Below are 19,578 nucleotides of genomic sequence, written 5' to 3'. Positions count from 1 at the left end.
TTCTTTACCTACCCACAAGGGGCTAAACACAGAGGGGACAAACAAGGACAGAAAAATGGATTAAGTCGATTACATCGACTCCAGTGCATAACTGGTACTTAATGTATCGACCCCAAAAGGATGAAAGGCAAAGTTGACCTCAGCGGAATTTGAACTCAGAATGTAGCGGCAGGTGGGCTAACGTTTCTTCCAGCTCGCTGCCTATACTAACAATAGCAGTATTGACATCAGCACCAGCATTACCAACCGCTTCCTTAACTTCCACAGTAGCAGACCTGACAACCCCTACAGCAGCAGCAATAGCTCCAGTGCCACCACCAGCTATAACAGCAATAATGGCAGCAATAGCAACAGCAGCAGCCCTAGCAGAAATACTAGTGGAACTACAGCTAATGACACCTCTAGCAGCAATGGCAACTCTCCCACTAATGATGCGGACAACAATAGCAACAAGAGTGCCTTCAGCATAATGGGCAGTGGTGATACCATTACTGACACCACCACCACCTCCAGTAACACCAACACCACCAGTCCCAGCTCCAACAACAACAACAATACCAGCAGGTACAGCACTGACAACACACCCATGGAGATACACTGGATGTCCCAGGAACTCTTTTAAGCAACGCTTCTCCAACGACAGGTCCTCCTTCAGCGTTCCAGAAAGGAGACGATGGGATTCCATACTTGGTCTCATGGAAAATCCTTGAGTACCCAGGCCCCTACATCAAATGAACAAAGTGTTGCAAGTTATGCACAGCTGAATGTGCAAGAATCCTAAAAGACTCACTCGAACTTAACTCCAAAACAGAGATTTTTGGACCCTGTTTAGATTTCAAGAGGTTCCTGCTAGCTTTTTGAAACCCACAAGAATTGCAGCACAGCCAATAGCAAAGGGAGATAATCCCCAAATGTTACCTTTGAGTAGTGAGGTATTTCCCCCTCCGTATTTTTAAGAGGTCATGGGCCAATAGGATTTGGGATCTGATGATATGCCATGAAGCTAAACCCTTTATGGACGGGAAACCTGAGGTAATCCTGTAAACTGGCCTTCCCCATCTTTAATATGTATATACACATATATATGTATATACATATATACTAAGTAATTAAGGGTTTAGCAACGAATTGCCTCACCAACACACCGAATTTAGAAATAGCAGTCAAAGAGATATAGCTATTCCTTCTACTAAAAGGGGGATCTCAGTAAAAACACAGCACTTGAAAGGCAAACACAGACAGGTAAGAAAGAAAGAATGAAATGACGGCAATCCATCATGCAATTTTACGTTACCTACGGACGTACGTTTCGAGATCAAGTTTTAGGATAGCGTAAGAATTAGAAAATTCTACTTTACCCGTACTTCTTCTCTCATCGGCACAGGATACTACAATTATGAATAATTGTATATTAAATTTTGAGATACTAGAATGCATCATCTCAACTCAGAGTGAGCTAAAGCATGACCAGTACCACGAAATTCAAAGTTTGAATGAAAGTTTGTGTCACCAGCCCCCTTCCACCCGCGTGTAGCCAAGACAAAATGCTGTGGTCATTTACTGGGATAAAATATGGTTATCAGTAATAATAAAAGGTGAAATTAATTAATTAGGGATAATTATCAATTACACCAAGTAGATTTCAGCATGTAAAAGCCCCATTCGAGGAAAATTTAAGTAATACTAAGTAATTAAGGGTTTAGCAACGAATTGCCTCACCAACACACCGAATTTAGAAATAGCAGTCAAAGAGATATAGCTATTCCTTCTACTAAAAGGGGGATCTCAGTAAAAACACAGCACTTGAAAGGCAAACACAGACAGGTAAGAAAGAAAGAATGAAATGACGGCAATCCATCATGCAATTTTACGTTACCTACGGACGTACGTTTCGAGATCAAGTTTTAGGATAGCGTAAGAATTAGAAAATTCTACTTTACCCGTACTTCTTCTCTCATCGGCGCAGGATACTACAATTATGAATAATTGTATATTAAATTTTGAGATACTAGAATGCATCATCTCAACTCAGAGCGAGCTAAAGCATGACCAGTACCGCGAAATTCAAAGTTTGAATGAAAGTTTGTGTCACCAGCCCCCTTCCACCCGCGTGTAGCCAAGACAAAATGCTGTGGTCATTTACTGGGATAAAATATGGTTATCAGTAATAATAAAAGGTGAAATTAATTAATTAGGGATAATTATCAATTACACCAAGTAGATTTCAGCATGTAAAAGCCCCATTCCAGGAAAATTTAAGTAATACTAAGTAATTAAGGGTTTAGCAACGAATTGCCTCACCAACACACCGAATTTAGAAATAGCAGTCAAAGAGATATAGCTATTCCTTCTACTAAAAGGGGGATCTCAGTAAAAACACAGCACTTGAAAGGCAAACACAGACAGGTAAGAAAGAAAGAATGAAATGACGGCAATCCATCATGCAATTTTACGTTACCTACGGACGTACGTTTCGAGATCAAGTTTTAGGATAGCGTAAGAATTAGAAAATTCTACTTTACCCGTACTTCTTCTCTCATCGGCGCAGGATACTACAATTATGAATAATTGTATATTAAATTTTGAGATACTAGAATGCATCATCTCAACTCAGAGCGAGCTAAAGCATGACCAGTACCACGAAATTCAAAGTTTGAATGAAAGTTTGTGTCACCAGCCCCCTTCCACCCGCGTGTAGCCAAGACAAAATGCTGTGGTCATTTACTGGGATAAAATATGGTTATCAGTAATAATAAAAGGTGAAATTAATTAATTAGGGATAATTATCAATTACACCAAGTAGATGCTGAAATCTACTTGGCGTAATTGCTAATTATCCCTAATTAATTAATTTCACCTTTTATTATTACTGATAACCATATTTTATCACAGTAAATGACCACAGCATTTTGTCTTGGCTACACGCGGGTGGAAGGGGGCTGGTGACACAAACTTTCATTCAAACTTTGAATTTCGCGGTACTGGTCATGCTTTAGCTCGCTCTGAGTTGAGATGATGCATTCTAGTATCTCAAAATTTAATATACAATTATTCATAATTGTAGTATCCTGCGCCGATGAGAGAAGAAGTACGGGTAAAGTAGAATTTTCTAATTCTTACGCTATCCTAAAACTTGATCTCGAAACGTACGTCCGTAGGTAACGTAAAATTGCATGATGGATTGCCGTCATTTCATTCTTTCTTTCTTACCTGTCTGTGTTTGCCTTTCAAGTGCTGTGTTTTTACTGAGATCCCCCTTTTAGTAGAAGGAATAGCTATATCTCTTTGACTGCTATTTCTAAATTCGGTGTGGTGGTGAGGCAATTCGTTGCTAAACCCTTAATTACTTAGTATTACTTAAATTTTCCTCGAATGGGGCTTTTACATGCTGAAATCTACTTGGTGTAATTGATAATTATCCCTAATTAATTAATTTCACCTTTTATTATTACTGATAACCATATTTTATCCCAGTAAATGACCACAGCATTTTGTCTTGGCTACACGCGGGTGGAAGGGGGCTGGTGACACAAACTTTCATTCAAACTTTGAATTTCGTGGTACTGGTCATGCTTTAGCTCGCTCTGAGTTGAGATGATGCATTCTAGTATCTCAAAATTTAATATACAATTATTCATAATTGTAGTATCCTGCGCCGATGAGAGAAGAAGTACGGGTAAAGTAGAATTTTCTAATTCTTACGCTATCCTAAAACTTGATCTCGAAACGTACGTCCGTAGGTAACGTAAAATTGCATGATGGATTGCCGTCATTTCATTCTTTCTTTCTTACCTGTCTGTGTTTGCCTTTCAAGTGCTGTGTTTTTACTGAGATCCCCCTTTTAGTAGAAGGAATAGCTATATCTCTTTGACTGCTATTTCTAAATTCGGTGTGTTGGTGAGGCAATTCGTTGCTAAACCCTTAATTACTTAGTATTACTTAAATTTTCCTCGAATGGGGCTTTTACATGCTGAAATCTACTTGGTGTAATTGATAATTATCCCTAATTAATTAATTTCACCTTTTATTATTACTGATAACCATATTTTATCCCAGTAAATGACCACAGCATTTTGTCTTGGCTACACGCGGGTGGAAGGGGGCTGGTGACACAAACTTTCATTCAAACTTTGAATTTCGTGGTACTGGTCATGCTTTAGCTCGCTCTGAGTTGAGATGATGCATTCTAGTATCTCAAAATTTAATATACAATTATTCATCATTGTAGTATCCTGCGCCGATGAGAGAAGAAGTACGGGTAAAGTAGAATTTTCTAATTCTTACGCTATCCTAAAACTTGATCTCGAAACGTACGTCCGTAGGTAACGTAAAATTGCATGATGGATTGCCGTCATTTCATTCTTTCTTTCTTACCTGTCTGTGTTTGCCTTTCAAGTGCTGTGTTTTTACTGAGACCCCCCTTTTAGAAGGAATAGCTATATCTCTTTGACTGCTATTTCTAAATTCGGTGTGTGGTGGGGCAATTCGTTGCTAAACCCTTAATTACTTAGTATTACTTAAATTTTCCTCGAATGGGGCTTTTACATGCTGAAATCTACTTGGTGTAATTGATAATTATCCCTAATTAATTAATTTCACCTTTTATTATTACTGATAACCATATTTTATCCCAGTAAATGACCACAGCATTTTGTCTTGGCTACACGCGGGTGGAAGGGGGCTGGTGACACAAACTTTCATTCAAACTTTGAATTTCGTGGTACTGGTCATGCTTTAGCTCGCTCTGAGTTGAGATGATGCATTCTAGTATCTCAAAATTTAATATACAATTATTCATAATTGTAGTATCCTGCGCCGATGAGAGAAGAAGTACGGGTAAAGTAGAATTTTCTAATTCTTACGCTATCCTAAAACTTGATCTCGAAACGTACGTCCGTAGGTAACGTAAAATTGCATGATGGATTGCCGTCATTTCATTCTTTCTTTCTTACCTGTCTGTGTTTGCCTTTCAAGTGCTGTGTTTTTACTGAGATCCCCCTTTTAGTAGAAGGAATAGCTATATCTCTTTGACTGCTATTTCTAAATTCGGTGTGTTGGTGAGGCAATTCGTTGCTAAACCCTTAATTACTTAGTATTACTTAAATTTTCCTCGAATGGGGCTTTTACATGCTGAAATCTACTTGGTGTAATTGATAATTATCCCTAATTAATTAATTTCACCTTTTATTATTACTGATAACCATATATACATATATATATATATATGTGTGTATATACATAGGTATATGTATATACATGTGTATATAAATATATATATATATATATATACACACACAATATATATATATATATATATACATACATACACACAGTGGCCCAGGAACGAAATTTGCTTGGGTGCAAACTCAAGTCCAAATTTTTATATAAAGAAGGCTGATTATATTTCAATCTTAATATCAAAACAAACATAGATAAAATAAAATTTTTTATTACTATATACTACTATATATGGAAATTTAATGCTTCAAATCATTCCCCAAAGTTTTCCATACTCACTGGTTTTGGTGATGAAATTTTCCAAGAGGATGTCTAAAGTGTTTTCATTGCACATGTTTTTATGTACATGCATTTCATCACAGTGTGTCAGATGATGTTGCACCTTTGTGGTATTGAATCAGGTCTTTAAACAGCAAAGTGTGCTGAGCATTCTCTCCCTTGATGCAACAGACATGGGCTTGCAACATGATGACATTCTCACTGCAAAGGCTCATCTATAGCACTTTCAGAAGAATGGTGCATTGCTGAACAAAGTCCAATGCATCTGTGACCATGGCAACCGTAGATCCAACTTCTTGGAGGACAAGGTCCAGAGAGTGGTTTCCACAGTGTACAAAATATGTACCAGGAAACATGTCTTTTAATCTCTTTTGTATGCCTGAAATGTTTCTGCTCATAGTACATGTACCATCAGAGGTAAGAGCAACCTAAGTTTGATCCCAGAGAAATGTTTAGGCAACAAAAACATCCAGAATAACCTTAGTGTCTCTGAAGTGTAGTTGGGAGGTTTATAAAAGCTGAGAAAACCTTTGTGGACATCCTGGTTTTCAGAAACATACTGACAACTTATTCTTGATCCATGCCAGAACAATCACTATAACATCAATAAGCATGGAATCTTCAACAATTTTGTGGATGTAAAACCTTGGGTAACTCTATGTCCAATTTCGTTGTAACAATAACTGCTCTATTCTTTAGAGTGTGCTTCTTTTGTGACATATGTTTTATTTATTAACCACACACACACACAATGTTAAATATATCGTTGCTATTATGCAAAAGTATCATAAGTCCAAAACATTGACTTTTCAGAAAATGAAAAAAAGTTTCACCATTCCATTTCTTTTTCCATTAGCAACAGTTTCAGCTTAACAATAATACTTTGTTGGGTGCATAAAATCGTAACTCCATGCTTTTATATTTTCAGTTAGAAATATTTTTGTAAAACTGTCATATGTGGGACTTACTTCACTTTTGAAAAATGCTAAGCTGTTCTACTACACTGACAATTTTCATATATTGGCATCTGAAGCAGCTAGAGATACGAGTTTGACCAAAAGAACCAGGTATTGCAAGCAAAATCAAATGTTGAAAAAACACATTTGACCAAATTTGGACATTTAACAACAATATATAATAATGTTATATATCAGGCATGTGCTGTCAGAAATTACTCAAGGTAGGCAGTTGGTGACGTTTATGTAGTAAAATACACCCAAAAATAAGTGAAACACAAGCGCGTGACTGAGTTGGAGGTAGATTTACTTCTGCCTTTATAGTGCATAAAGAAAATATTGTTGTAGGAATGTACGCAGCACATGTACTACAGCAGTTCTATGCATAGCTTTAATACTGAGACTGAAAGGCAGGAGCAAATTATGCCTATCTAATCTACAAAAAAGTAAAATATTTTGTATTTTATGTATAGTATTCAGAGTAACCTTCATAATTTTATTGAATTAGGTGTATATTTTGCCATAAAAGGAAAACGTTACTATCAATCTATTTTATTCAGGGTAGGCATTGCTATCTTACCTACACCAGCAGCATATCCCTGTTATATATTTTTGCTGCTTTTTAATAAAGTATTTATATATATATCATCATCATCGTTTAATGTCCGTTTTCCATGCTAGCATGGGTTGGACAGTTTGACCAGGATCTGGGAAGCCAGTAGGCTGCACCAGGCTCCAGTCTGATATGGCAGTGTTTCTACAGCTGGATGCCCTTCCTAACACCAACCATTCCATGAGTGTAGTGGGTGTTTTTTATGTGCCACCAGCACAGGGGCCAGGGGAGGCTGGCAAACAGCCATGGTCGGTTGGTGCTTTTACATGTCACTGACACGGATGCCAGTCAGACCAGCACTGGCATCTGCCACGTTCGGACGGTGCTTTTTACGTGTTACCGGCACGGGTATCTTAACTACAATTTCCATTTGATTTATATATATAATGTACACACATACACACACAATGGGCTTCATTTCCATCTACCAAATCCACTGACAAGGCTTTGATTGACCTAAGGCTATAGTAGTAGAACACTTGCCCAAGGTGCCGTGCAATGGGACTGAACCTGGAACAATACAGTTGGGAGGTTTCAGTTGTGAAGGTAGTATATTTGGAAGCTGACAGTATCTAACAGTGCATGCATTAGAATTTTCTTTAATGCCAAAGTTAGGAACAGGATTTTCCATACATATGTAACAGTATATCTTTCTCTTCAGCATTCAAGATAGTAGAGACACAATGCTTTCAAATATTCTCAGTAGTTGAGGCTTTTAATCAAAGATATTTTACTGGTGAATGTTCTTCATAACCCTTCAATTTCTTCTATGAGACAGAATAATTTAGGAGAGACCAAAGCTGTGAGCAGTAATCTAACCTGCTCAGAACTCAGGTTTTCCATAGAGTTAAGCTAACTACTGGTTCTCTTGTCACAAAGGTTTGTAGAATCCATCCTATGAGATGTCTGCATTTAGAGGACAATTTGGTGATGTGGCTAATGAAAGATGCATCATTTGAAATGTTTACTCCTAAGTCCTGTATGTCATTAGCACTCTGAATCATTCCAGCGTCAAATATTGTGATTTGTGTGTATTTCCTCTGTAATGAAGAACCTGAAATTTTCATGTGTCAAATTTCATATTGTTTTAATCCACCCATTGGTAAATGAGCTTTAGTTCATTTTGGGGTGTGTGGCACTATCTTCTGGAGTTTGGATAGCCATTGATATTTTTGCATCATTGCCATAACTTGTTAGTTTGGATGAGTGCACTTGTGATAAGTTGAAGATAAATGATAGTAGTCCTAGGACCATTCCCTGAGGCATACCACTTATCACAGGTGACTGCAGAGAGATAACCATTTGCAACAACAGATTGGCTCCTACCATGTAGGAAGTCAAAGAGCCATTCTCTGAGTTTTCCTGTGATACCAAGATCTCTTAACTTGTCAAATGCCTTAACAAAATCAAAGTATATACAGTCAGTGTCCCTTCCTCTCAAGAGATTATTAAGAATAGTGTTATGGTGCTGTAATAGTTGTTAACAGTAACTTTGTCCAGTCTCAAAAACCATGCTGTATGTCGTCTATGAGGTTGTTTTCCCCAAGGAATGATTTGTGAGATGTGAGAGAAACAGGCCTGTAAATTTTAGCTTTAGCTCTGCTACCCTCCTTTGTGTATAGGTGTTACTCTTCTGTCTTTCAGTAATTCTGGCAATTTGCCGGTACCTAGTGACATTTGAAAGAGTATCTTTAATGGTTTCACGAGGCTGCTTTTGCACATTTTTAGCAGTATGGCTGGGAGACTATCTGGTCAAGGTGCTCAGCTTGAATCTAGGTCATTAGCTGTAAGTATCTTCCATCATATTATTAATTTTTAGATGTGTCTCTGCAGTTGAGTTTTGGGGATCAAAGAGTTCATTTGGGAAAATGCAATGTCATAATGTCAACTCGAGAAATTGCATATTTGTAGTGAATCATTTATATATGTTGTATTTAGGAATGGGCATTTTGCCAGTTTAGCCAATAAAAACACACGCACTATATATTTGGTGTTACTTTGCTTCAGCGTTATTCATTTTTTACATTAATCTTAATCTTATTTCGGCCAGAGTTCTTTCGTCACACTCCTGTGACCTCATCAAATATGAAAGAAGAAAGCAAAGGACCACTGATGAGGTCACAGGAGTGTGACGAAAGAACTTTGGCCGAAATAAGATTAAGGTTAATGTAAAAAATGAATAACGCTGAAGCAAAGTAACACCAAATATATAGTGCGTGTGTTTTTATTGGCTAAACTGGCAAAATGACCATTCTTAATTCCAACAATATCTGTTTCAACACATGATTTCACATCAAAAATCTTGCAAAACAAATATATAAATGTAACATTTATATATGATCCATTATATAACCAATCTTGTTATTTGTAGTTGATTTTTATTTAACAAAGTGGAAAAAGAAGTTAGAAATAGATTTTATATTTTACACTGATCATTGTTTCCTTATGAAGTTTATTTTTCATGATAGTTTTAGGCTCAGTTTGATGGGTTTTTTTTTCTTTTCTCAATCTCATCTGTCAAGAGAGTTTTTTTGTTTTAGCTGTTTTGTTAGTTTGGTTCTGCTACACATTAGTATCTGTCTATCTCATGGAATCTTGCAGGAATAGGCATGTTTATATGGGGCATGCTTTCAACAGATCCTGATTAATTATTCATACAGAAACTTCATTATCTCGTTAACATTGGGATTGCCAATAAGCTGAGACCAGTTTGTTTTGAGGATTTCAGTTTCAATTTCTTTCCACTTGGCCTTCCTGAAATTCAAGCTTATGTGGAGTGAGTCATGGTTGAAGTTCTTTGTGTGTATTGCTTTCTTTGTTAATTGTTTTATGCTGTGGTTAGAAATAGCAGTGGGAATAACCCGAACATTGTAAATGAAGTCTGTATTAGTGGTAAAGACTAGTTCAAGTATGTTATCTTCTCTAATTGGTTGCATAAGAATTTATTGTATGAGGAGGTCTTTGGTGATATTGAGAAGAACATTCATATCTCTCTTGTTCAGTTGTTTAATTTCAGGCTGGATATAACTTTCAGGCCAGCTGAGACTAAAAAATTGAAGTCCCCTGCTAAAAATACATTGGCCTGTATGCTGAGCTCATTTGAGGTTTGACTTATGTGCAACAAAGCATCTTTCAAGTGATCTCCGTAGTTAGTTACATCAGCAAGACAGTAGGTAATGCCTATGATCAAATTGAGGTCAATCACAAGCATTATTAGTATATCACACACTATGTTGGAGTGAGAGAGAAGGACATTTGTTGCCAGGTCTTCTTGGATGAAGATCGCTATTTCTCCTTGTTTCTGTATTCTGTAGTCAGTTCTAAGTAGTATGTAACCTGACATATGTACTTCCACATCCAATATGTCTGGGGTCAGGTGTGTTTTGCTCAGTGTTACACAGATTGTTTTTTCTCACTGTACAAGGTCTGTCATACTGCGCAAGATTTCTAAGATATGATAATTTAGTTTGATTTGTGAAGTGTAAAAGACCTTGTTCATTTGGTATTATTATTGAGTTGAGTTTGTGGGTTAATGACAGCAATGGTGTTTGTGCACTGGGGTAATAGCAGTGGTTGGTGCTGCATGAGAGCTAGAAGTTCTTTTTCCTTTTTCTTTTGCCAGATTCATCATCACTAAAAAAGAATTTTCTTGTTTTGGGAGGGGTTGTTGTTTGGAGTTAGTATGGTTGCATATTGTTTGTAGCTTTTGATTTCTGGGTTTCAATGAAAGTCTGGACCAACACTGCCACTGTAAGGGATGTTTCTGTTGCGGATTTGGTGTCATGCTTTTACTAGTGCATTAAGTCCCTGGAAGATGAGTGAAGGGATAGTTACACATCAGACATAAACTTTCGTGTTGGGAATGGCAACAAATTTTAGGATTATGTGTTACATGTGTAGAAGTTATTAAGTGTGCTTTAGAATTTGGTGGTGGTGTTGAGATCTGTGTTTAGGTGTTGGCTGATATTGCGTGTATGAATTGTGCATCTTGTCCCAAGTAAATGGGTGAAGTTACAGTCATTGCATGTGCATAGTCTCTTGCATTGTGAATAGCAGCATATTTGAGGGTTTTGTGTGTTCATAAATTTATATTATTAACAGTTAGCATGTTTATCATGGAACTGTCTGGTATACATTCAGATTGAGAAAAAAGGAGCGATTCTTCTGTAATTGGAATAGTAGTAGTAGTGGTAAGGGAAGTAGGAGTAGAATAGGATGACAATGGTGATGATGGATCTCTTGTATTATTCTGAGAAAAATTTGAGTGGCCTGACTGTGGAGAAGAACACGAGACTGTGTTATTTAATAGGTCATCAATTGTTCTAGTATGAAACAGTGATTTCCAATGCTGAACTTGTTGTAGTTGCTATTGTTTAGTTGTGGTAAGGGTAGTAGCAGTAGAACATCATGGCAATGATGATGATGTGCCAGTTATGGTATTCAGAGGAAATAAGTGGATAGCTACATTGTGAAGGGCTCTTGATTGTGGAGTTAGGTCATCAATTGTGATAGTATTGAAGAGTGGCTGTAGTTGTTGTTTTATATATATATATATATGGATACATGGGTACATATATATATATATATAAAAAGGCAAGAAATATTAAGCGATTATCTCCCTTACACAGGAAGAAATCACGTATTACCTCCCCTTACCTGGAACTCCTCTTTACACTTCTTAACGAATGAAATCATAACAATGTTTTGAGAAATTTGAAAAGTTATACACGAAACCGGTAATTTCTTCAAAAACTATGTCACTGTATGAAAAAAATTTATAACATTCTTCTAACATAATGACTCAAATATATATTTTTTAACCTTTTAAAATAAGCCTTCTGTAGTTTTTTCACTTTTTACTATTTTCTATATATACATCATCATCATCATCATTTAGTGTCCGTTTTCCATGCTAGCATGGGTTGGACGGTTTAACTGGAATCTGTGAAGCCGGAAGGCTTCATCAGGCCCAGTCAGATTTGGCAGTGTTTCTACGGCTGGATGCCCTTCCTAACGCCAACCACTCCGTGAGTGTAGTGGGTGCTTTTTACGTGCCACCTGCACAGGTGCCAGACAGAGCTGGCCACGAACGGATGGTGTTTTTTCGTGCCACCGGCACGGGGGCCAGGCTAGGCTCGCAACGGACACGAACGGATGGTGCTTTTACGTGCTACCGGCACGGGGGCCAGGCGAGGCTCGCAACGGACACGAGCGGATGGTGCTTTTACGTGCCAACGGCACGGGGGCCAGGCGAGGCTGGCAACAGACAAACAATCGGATGGTTTGCTTAACCACAGCTGCAATTTCCACTGATGTTGATTTGGTTTGATTTTAACTGTTCTCACTGGTCTTGCCGGGTCTTCTCACGCACAGCATACTTCCATAGGTCTCGGTCTCTAGTCATTTCCTTGGTGAGACCTAAAGTTCGAAGGTTGTGCTTCACCACCTCGTCCCAGGTTTTCCTGGGTCTACCTCTTCCACAGGTTCCCTCAACTGCTAGAGTGTGGCACTTTTGCACACAACTATCTTCACCCATTCTCGTCACATGCCCATACCAGCGCAGACGTCTCTCTTGCACACCACAACTGATGCTTCTTAGGTTCAACATTTCTCTCAAGGTACTTACACTCTGTCGATTATGAACACTGACATTACACATCCATCGGAGCATACTGGCTTCATTTCTTGCGAGCTTACGCATATCCTCAGCAGTCACAGCCCATGTTTCACTACCATGTAGCATGGCTGTACGTACACATGCATCATACAGTCTGCCTTTTACTCTGAGCGAGAGGCCTTTTGTCACCAGCAGAGGTAAGAGCTCCCTAAACTTTGCCCAGGCTATCCTTACTCTAGCCGTTACACTTTCAGCACCCCCACTACTGACTTAGTCACCAAGATAACGGAAGCTATCAACTACTTCTAGTTTTACCCCCTGGAAAGTGACGGAAGTTGTTTTCTGCAGACTTTCAGATGTTAATGCTCCCGAGCATCTGCCACATACAAAAACCATCTTCCTAGTTAGCCTTCCTTTGACATTGCTGCACCTCTTACGTGTCCATAGCTTACACTTGGTGCATCTTATAGAGTTTCTACCTACACCTTTTCTACAGATCGAGCAGGGCCATCTACCTGAAGGCGTTTGTGATTTGTCTACCTTCCTACTTATTACGACTTTGGTTTTAGCTAGATTGACTCTAAGGCCCTTCGATTCTAAACCTCGCTTCCACACCTGAAACTTCTCCTCCAGTTCTGATAGTGACTCAGCAATTAGAGCAAGGTCATCAGCATAGAGGAGCTCCCAGGGGCATCCTGTCTTGAATTCCTCCGTTATTGCCTGGAGGACTATGATAAATAGGAGGGGTCTGAGGACTGAGCCTTGGTGGACCCCTACCTCCACCCGGAATTCTTCACTGTACTCGTTGCCAACCCTCACCTTACTAGCAGCGTCCCTGTACATGGCTTGCACAGCTCTCACTAACCATTCATCTATCCCTAGTTTCCTCATTGACCACCAGATGAGGGATCGGGGGACCCTGTCGAAGGCTTTCTCCATGTCAACAAAAGCCAGGTACAGGGGCTTATCTTTGGCTAGGTATTTCTCCTGCAGCTGCCTTACCAGGAATATAGCATCAGTGGTACTTTTCCCTGGCACAAACCCAAACTGCATCTCATCTAAACTAACTCTCTCTCTAATTAGTTGGCTTATGACCCTCTCTGTAACCTTCATCACCTGATCCAACAGCTTGATACCTCTGTAATTATTTGTATCTAGGGCATCACCTTTACCTTTGTAGCAGTTGACTATTATGCTGCTACACCAGTCATTGGGTATGACTCCTTTGTGTATCACCTGATTAACTATACGGGTGACTAGGCTATAGCCGACACTACCAGATATTTTGAGCATCTCTGCAGTGATACCTGATGGGCCTGGGGCTTTCCCTGTCTTCATGCTTCTAATTGCCTTAACTACCAAGGAACTATCAACCCTGATAGCTGGTCCCTCTGTTGGGTCAACATTCGGCAGACTCTCTTTATCCCATTCATTTTCTTTATTCAGCAACCTTTCATAGTGGCGTCTCCAAGCCTCTCTCTTTGCATCCTCGTTTAGTGCAAGTGAACCATCTTCCATGCGAACACACTCCTCTCCTACCACATCACAATTCTCTCTCACACACTGTCTTGCAACGCGAAACACCTCCAGTCTTTGGTCCTCACGGCACAGAACATTGGCAAATTTTTTCTTATCTGCTTCCTCTCTGGCTAGATAGACCTGTCTCCTAGCTTCCCTTTTAGTAGTCTGATACAATTCCCTGCTACCACCATTCTTCCAGTGCTTCCAAGTCTGTCTCTTTTCTCTAATAGCCCTGTCTACAACACTGTTCCACCACCACGTTACCTTGGGATGAGAGGGGACTTTGCACCAGCCACAGATCTGGTCAGTGGCTCTCAGCAGGTTGTCCCTTAGAAACGTCCAGTTGCCCTCTACCCCATGTGATACACTATCCCCTTCTACTTCGTCAAAGGCTTCAAGTAGCATGTCCCTAAATATCTGTCCATTCGCAGGATCTTTAAGCTTCCAGATCCTTCTTCTCCATGTTGGTCATCTTCTGGTTGTCCTTCTAGTCCTGATCCTAAAGTCACTAACTACCAGTCTATGTTGTGGGGTACATTCTTCGCCTGGGAAGGCTTTGGCATTTATAAGTAGCCATCTCTCCCTTTGCCTGGCAAGGATGTAGTCAATTTGGCTGGTATGTTGGCCCGATCGGTAGGTGACTAGGTGGCTGGTAGGTTTCCTGAAGTTAGTGTTGCAAATCATAAGATTATTTGCATCGCAGAACTCCAGCAGTCTGGTTCCCTCCTCGTTGCGGGAACCATAGCCATAGCCTCCATGTACGCCATGGAAGCCCCAAGCATGTCGTCCATTGAAGTTACCAGCCACAAAGAGAAAGTCTCTGTCATTCATCAACGAGGTAGTCTGCAGTAGAGTGTCATAGAATCGGTCTTTCTGTCCATCGGGTAGCCCCAACTGAGGAGCATATGCTGATATAATGGTTGCTAAACTATGATGAAGCACTAATCTAATCTTAAGTATTCTGTCGCATACTCTGATTACCTCAATTACTTTATCTACCCATTTCTCAGCGATAAGTATACCTACGCCACCAACCCCGTCAGTGTTCCCTGCCCAGAAAATCTTGTACCTGTGTTCCTTGCCTGTGAGGAACCTAGCAGAACCTCTCCACCTTACTTCTTGCATGCAACATATATCCACACATCTCCGTTCAAGCATCTCGACTATCTCGCCAGACCTACCTTTCAGTGTGCCAACATTGAGGGTGCCAACCCTGAGGGTGTGGGAGGTATGGGCCCTAGAGACCCTGCGTCGGTGGACAGTAGCTTCATGTACCTGAAAAGAAAGCTTGCATTTGGCAGAATTCATGAGCAAGTAATACAGTAGCCTTCAATTCAACCTGCATGACACTACCCATTTATATTTTGCACTGTATGAACATTACCTTACATAGGTCGAAACTAGGGGTAGGGATAGTGAACGAGCATTTGCAGTCTTCAAGGGAAGCAACCCAGGGATGACAAACAATAGGAACTTCCGGCATGTGCGGAGGGGGTGGGTGGGTGCACCCCAAACTAGCAAGAGGATTCTGTTAATCGTGAGAGCAAGAAAGTAGGTTTGAACAATCTAAGAAAGTCAAATTTTAGGGGGAACGATATAAGTGGCTATGAAACGGGAGCAACAGGGAGACAAGACTAAACGAAAAACATTTCATGAATGGCATATTGAAAACTGAAAGGATAATATGTAGGTTTGAAAATCTGAGAAAGTCAAGTTTTAGGGGGAACGATATAAGTGGCTATGAAACGGGAGCAACAGGGAGACAAGTCTAAACGAAAAACATTTCATGAATGGCATGTTGAAAACTGAAAGGATAATATGTAGGTTTGAAAATCTGAGAAAGTCAAGTTTTAGGGGGAATGATATAAGTGGCTATGAAATGGGAGCAACAGGGAGACAAGACTAAACGAAAAACATTTCATGAATGGCATGTTGAAAACTGAAAGGATAATATGTAGGTTTGAAAATCTGAGAAAGTCAAGTTTTAGGGGGAACGATATAAGTGGCTATGAAACGGGAGCAACAGGGAGACAAGTCTAAACGAAAAACATTTCATGAATGGCATGTTGAAAACTGAAAGGATAATATGTAGGTTTGAAAATCTGAGAAAGTCAAGTTTTAGGGGGAACGATATAAGTGGCTATGAAACGGGAGCAACAGGGAGACAAGACTAAACGAAAAACATTTCATGAATGGCATGTTGAAAACTGAAAGGATAATATGTAGGTTTGAAAATCTAAGAAAGTCAAATTTTAGGGGGAACGATATAAGTGGCTATGAAACGGGAGCAACAGGGAGACAAGACTAAACGAAAAACATTTCATGAATGGCATGTTGAAAACTGAAAGGATAATATGTAGGTTTGAAAATCTGAGAAGGTTAAGTTTTAGGGGGAACGATATAAGTGGCTATGAAACGGGAGCGACAGGGAGACAAGACTAAACGAAAAACATTTCATGAATGGCATGTTGAAAACTGAAAGGATAATATGTAGGTTTGAAAATTTGAGAAAGTCAAGTTTTAGGGGAAATGATATAAGTGGCTATGAAACGGGAGCGACAGGGAGACAAGACTAAACGAAAAACATTTCATGAATGGCATGTTGAAAACTGAAAGGATAATATGTAGGTTTGAAAATCTGAGAAAGTCAAGTTTTAGGGGGAACGATATAAGTGGCTATGAAACGGGAGCAACAGGGAGACAAGACTAAACGAAAAACATTTCATGAATGGCATGTTGAAAACTGAAAGGATAATATGTAGGTTTGAAAATCTGAGAAAGTCAAGTTTTAGGGGGAACGATATAAGTGGCTATGAAACGGGAGCAACAGGGAGACAAGTCTAAACGAAAAACATTTCATGAATGGCATGTTGAAAACTGAAAGGATAATATGTAGGTTTGAAAATCTGAGAAAGTCAAGTTTTAGGGGGAACGATATAAGTGGCTATGAAACGGGAGCAACAGGGAGACAAGACTAAACGAAAAACATTTCATGAATGGCATGTTGAAAACTGAAAGGATAATATGTCGGTTTGAAAATCTAAGAAAGTCAAATTTTAGGGGGAACGATATAAGTGGCTATGAAACGGGAGCAACAGGGAGACAAGACTAAACGAAAAACATTTCATGAATGGCATGTTGAAAACTGAAAGGATAATATGTAGGTTTGAAAATCTGAGAAGGTTAAGTTTTAGGGGGAACGATATAAGTGGCTATGAAACGGGAGCGACAGGGAGACAAGACTAAACGAAAAACATTTCATGAATGGCATGTTGAAAACTGAAAGGATAATATGTAGGTTTGAAAATCTGAGAAAGTCAAGTTTTAGGGGAAATGATATAAGTGGCTATGAAACGGGAGCAACAGGGAGACAAGACTATATATATATATATATATATATATATATTATATATATATATATATATATATCTTCATTCTTTCTGGTTTCCTCACAACCATTCCCTTTTCTTGTCTCCCTTTCTCTTGCTCCACCCTCCCGTTGTTGACCCGCGACGAGAGCTCTGCTACTGTCTTTCTGGCCTGACTTCCTTGAAGTGTGGACGGCATTTTCTGTTGCTCCTTCGCCGTTCTCAAAAATAGCATTCGTAATACTTTTTCTCATTCAGCTTAACAGCCCTTCTTGTCTTGTTATTCTCCTTGTCCTGTCTTTTACTGTTTATATTTTGTAATGTTGTTACTGTCCTGTTTTTGTTACCATTTTTACCCCTCCGCAAAAAGATCTCAAATTTTATTTAATTTGCTTTTCGTGGGAAGGAAAGTTTCTATCAAAGATGTGTATTGCCTTCACCTTCGAAACGCAGAGTAGATGAAACCATGGCGACTGAAGAAGGGGAATTTTCCTTGTGTTATTTGTCCTGTACTCTATTTTTTTGTTGTCTAAGAAAAATGTCCAGTTCCTTGGTTTTGTGTTTATGTTTTCGTTTCTCATTGTGTTCGACGTGTTTTTGGTGTCCTGTACCCATATATGCGTGTATATATACATGTAGAGGTAGGTACATACATATATGTATGTATATATGCATATGTTTTATTTATTAATTTATATATATATATATATATGGATATATGGGTACAGGACGTCACCAACAGTAAACAACATGAAATACGAAAACAAATGAGTTAAATGTGCAAACAATGTGAGAAAAAAATGGAAAACAGGATGAGCAACACAAAGAATGACCCTTCATCAGTTGTTGGCTGTCTATCTACTCCTCATTTCGAACATTCATTGACAATATGAGTCTTTGAAGACAGTTGCTCACATAAATACCAAAATAACATTTTGGATACTATGGAGGGTCAAAGTTGGGAACAAAAAAAGGACAGTAGAGACATACAAGGAAACCAAACGAAAACAAACATAGAGGGTCGTTAGACCAGAATGAGGGTAAAATAGCAAACGCTGGGAGAAATATTTTCTTTGAAAAGAGAAAAGATAGATGTCCAGTCCTTAGGATAATGCGGAGGAAAAGAAAGATGGTCACGTGTGAGCAATGAGAGAAAGAGAAAAAGGGGGCGAGAAAAACATAGAAAACAGCAGCAAAGGGGCAGAAAAAGAGAATTAGAGAAGGATGAAGGAGAAAGCATCATAGAGTCACATCAAAAAGGCTAAGATAAACTTACATGGAAATGGATGCGTGGCATTCGATTAAATAATAATTATATATATATATAAATAATTTTAATGCTGAGGATGCTTTAGTTCAGCAATGTATCTTTCTAAGGATTTCTTTGGGGTTTTCATTTTATTTATTTTAGTTCTTTGTTCTTATTTTCTGAAGAAACCTAACTTCAAGCTACTTTTTACACATCAATTTTTAAACACCATTTTCTAAAACCTGTGAAAAGTAAGTAGGGGCTGCAATATTGTATTTTGAACCAGCACAAAATTTTAGTGGGTGCAAGTGCACCAAGCTCATGGGCCCTTACATACATATGTATATATATATATATATATATATATATATATATATCCGGCAGGGGGTGGTGGCGATCCCTGCTGTACTCTTTTGCCACAACTTTCTTTTGTTGGCCTACTCGCTTAGCCTGCGGGGTGGCGTCATTTGAAGGCTAAACCAATGTGAAGCGCATTGTGACCAGCAATGTGTAGCAACATCTGATAGCTTGGTCGGTCACAGTGATATATATATATATATATATCGTGAAATATATTTGCCACTTAAGTGTGGCTAACTCTTAAGGGTGGATGCTACTGTAGCTTGTGGCCCCAGGAGGACACCTCCTCCAGCTGGCTATTGACACACTTTCTGTGCCCTATCAGTATTTGCAAAGGGAAGTCATCCTTCCCATCTGATGTGATACACATGGACCAG

At 39.0% G+C, this 19,578-nt stretch overlaps 1 protein-coding gene across 1 annotated transcript in view; it reads right to left on the bottom strand.

The window, feature by feature from the left end:
• The window catches only part of LOC115219124, a 50,612-nt gene that overhangs the window by 22,589 nt on the left and 8,445 nt on the right, over positions 1–19,578 (bottom strand). The window lies entirely within an intron of this gene.

Source organism: Octopus sinensis, linkage group LG14 (genome assembly GCF_006345805.1).
Source record: "Octopus sinensis linkage group LG14, ASM634580v1, whole genome shotgun sequence".
NCBI lineage: Eukaryota > Metazoa > Mollusca > Cephalopoda > Octopoda > Octopodidae > Octopus > Octopus sinensis.
The sequence above is the reverse complement of the archived record's forward strand: the minus strand, read 5'-3'. Positions and strand labels throughout refer to the sequence as shown.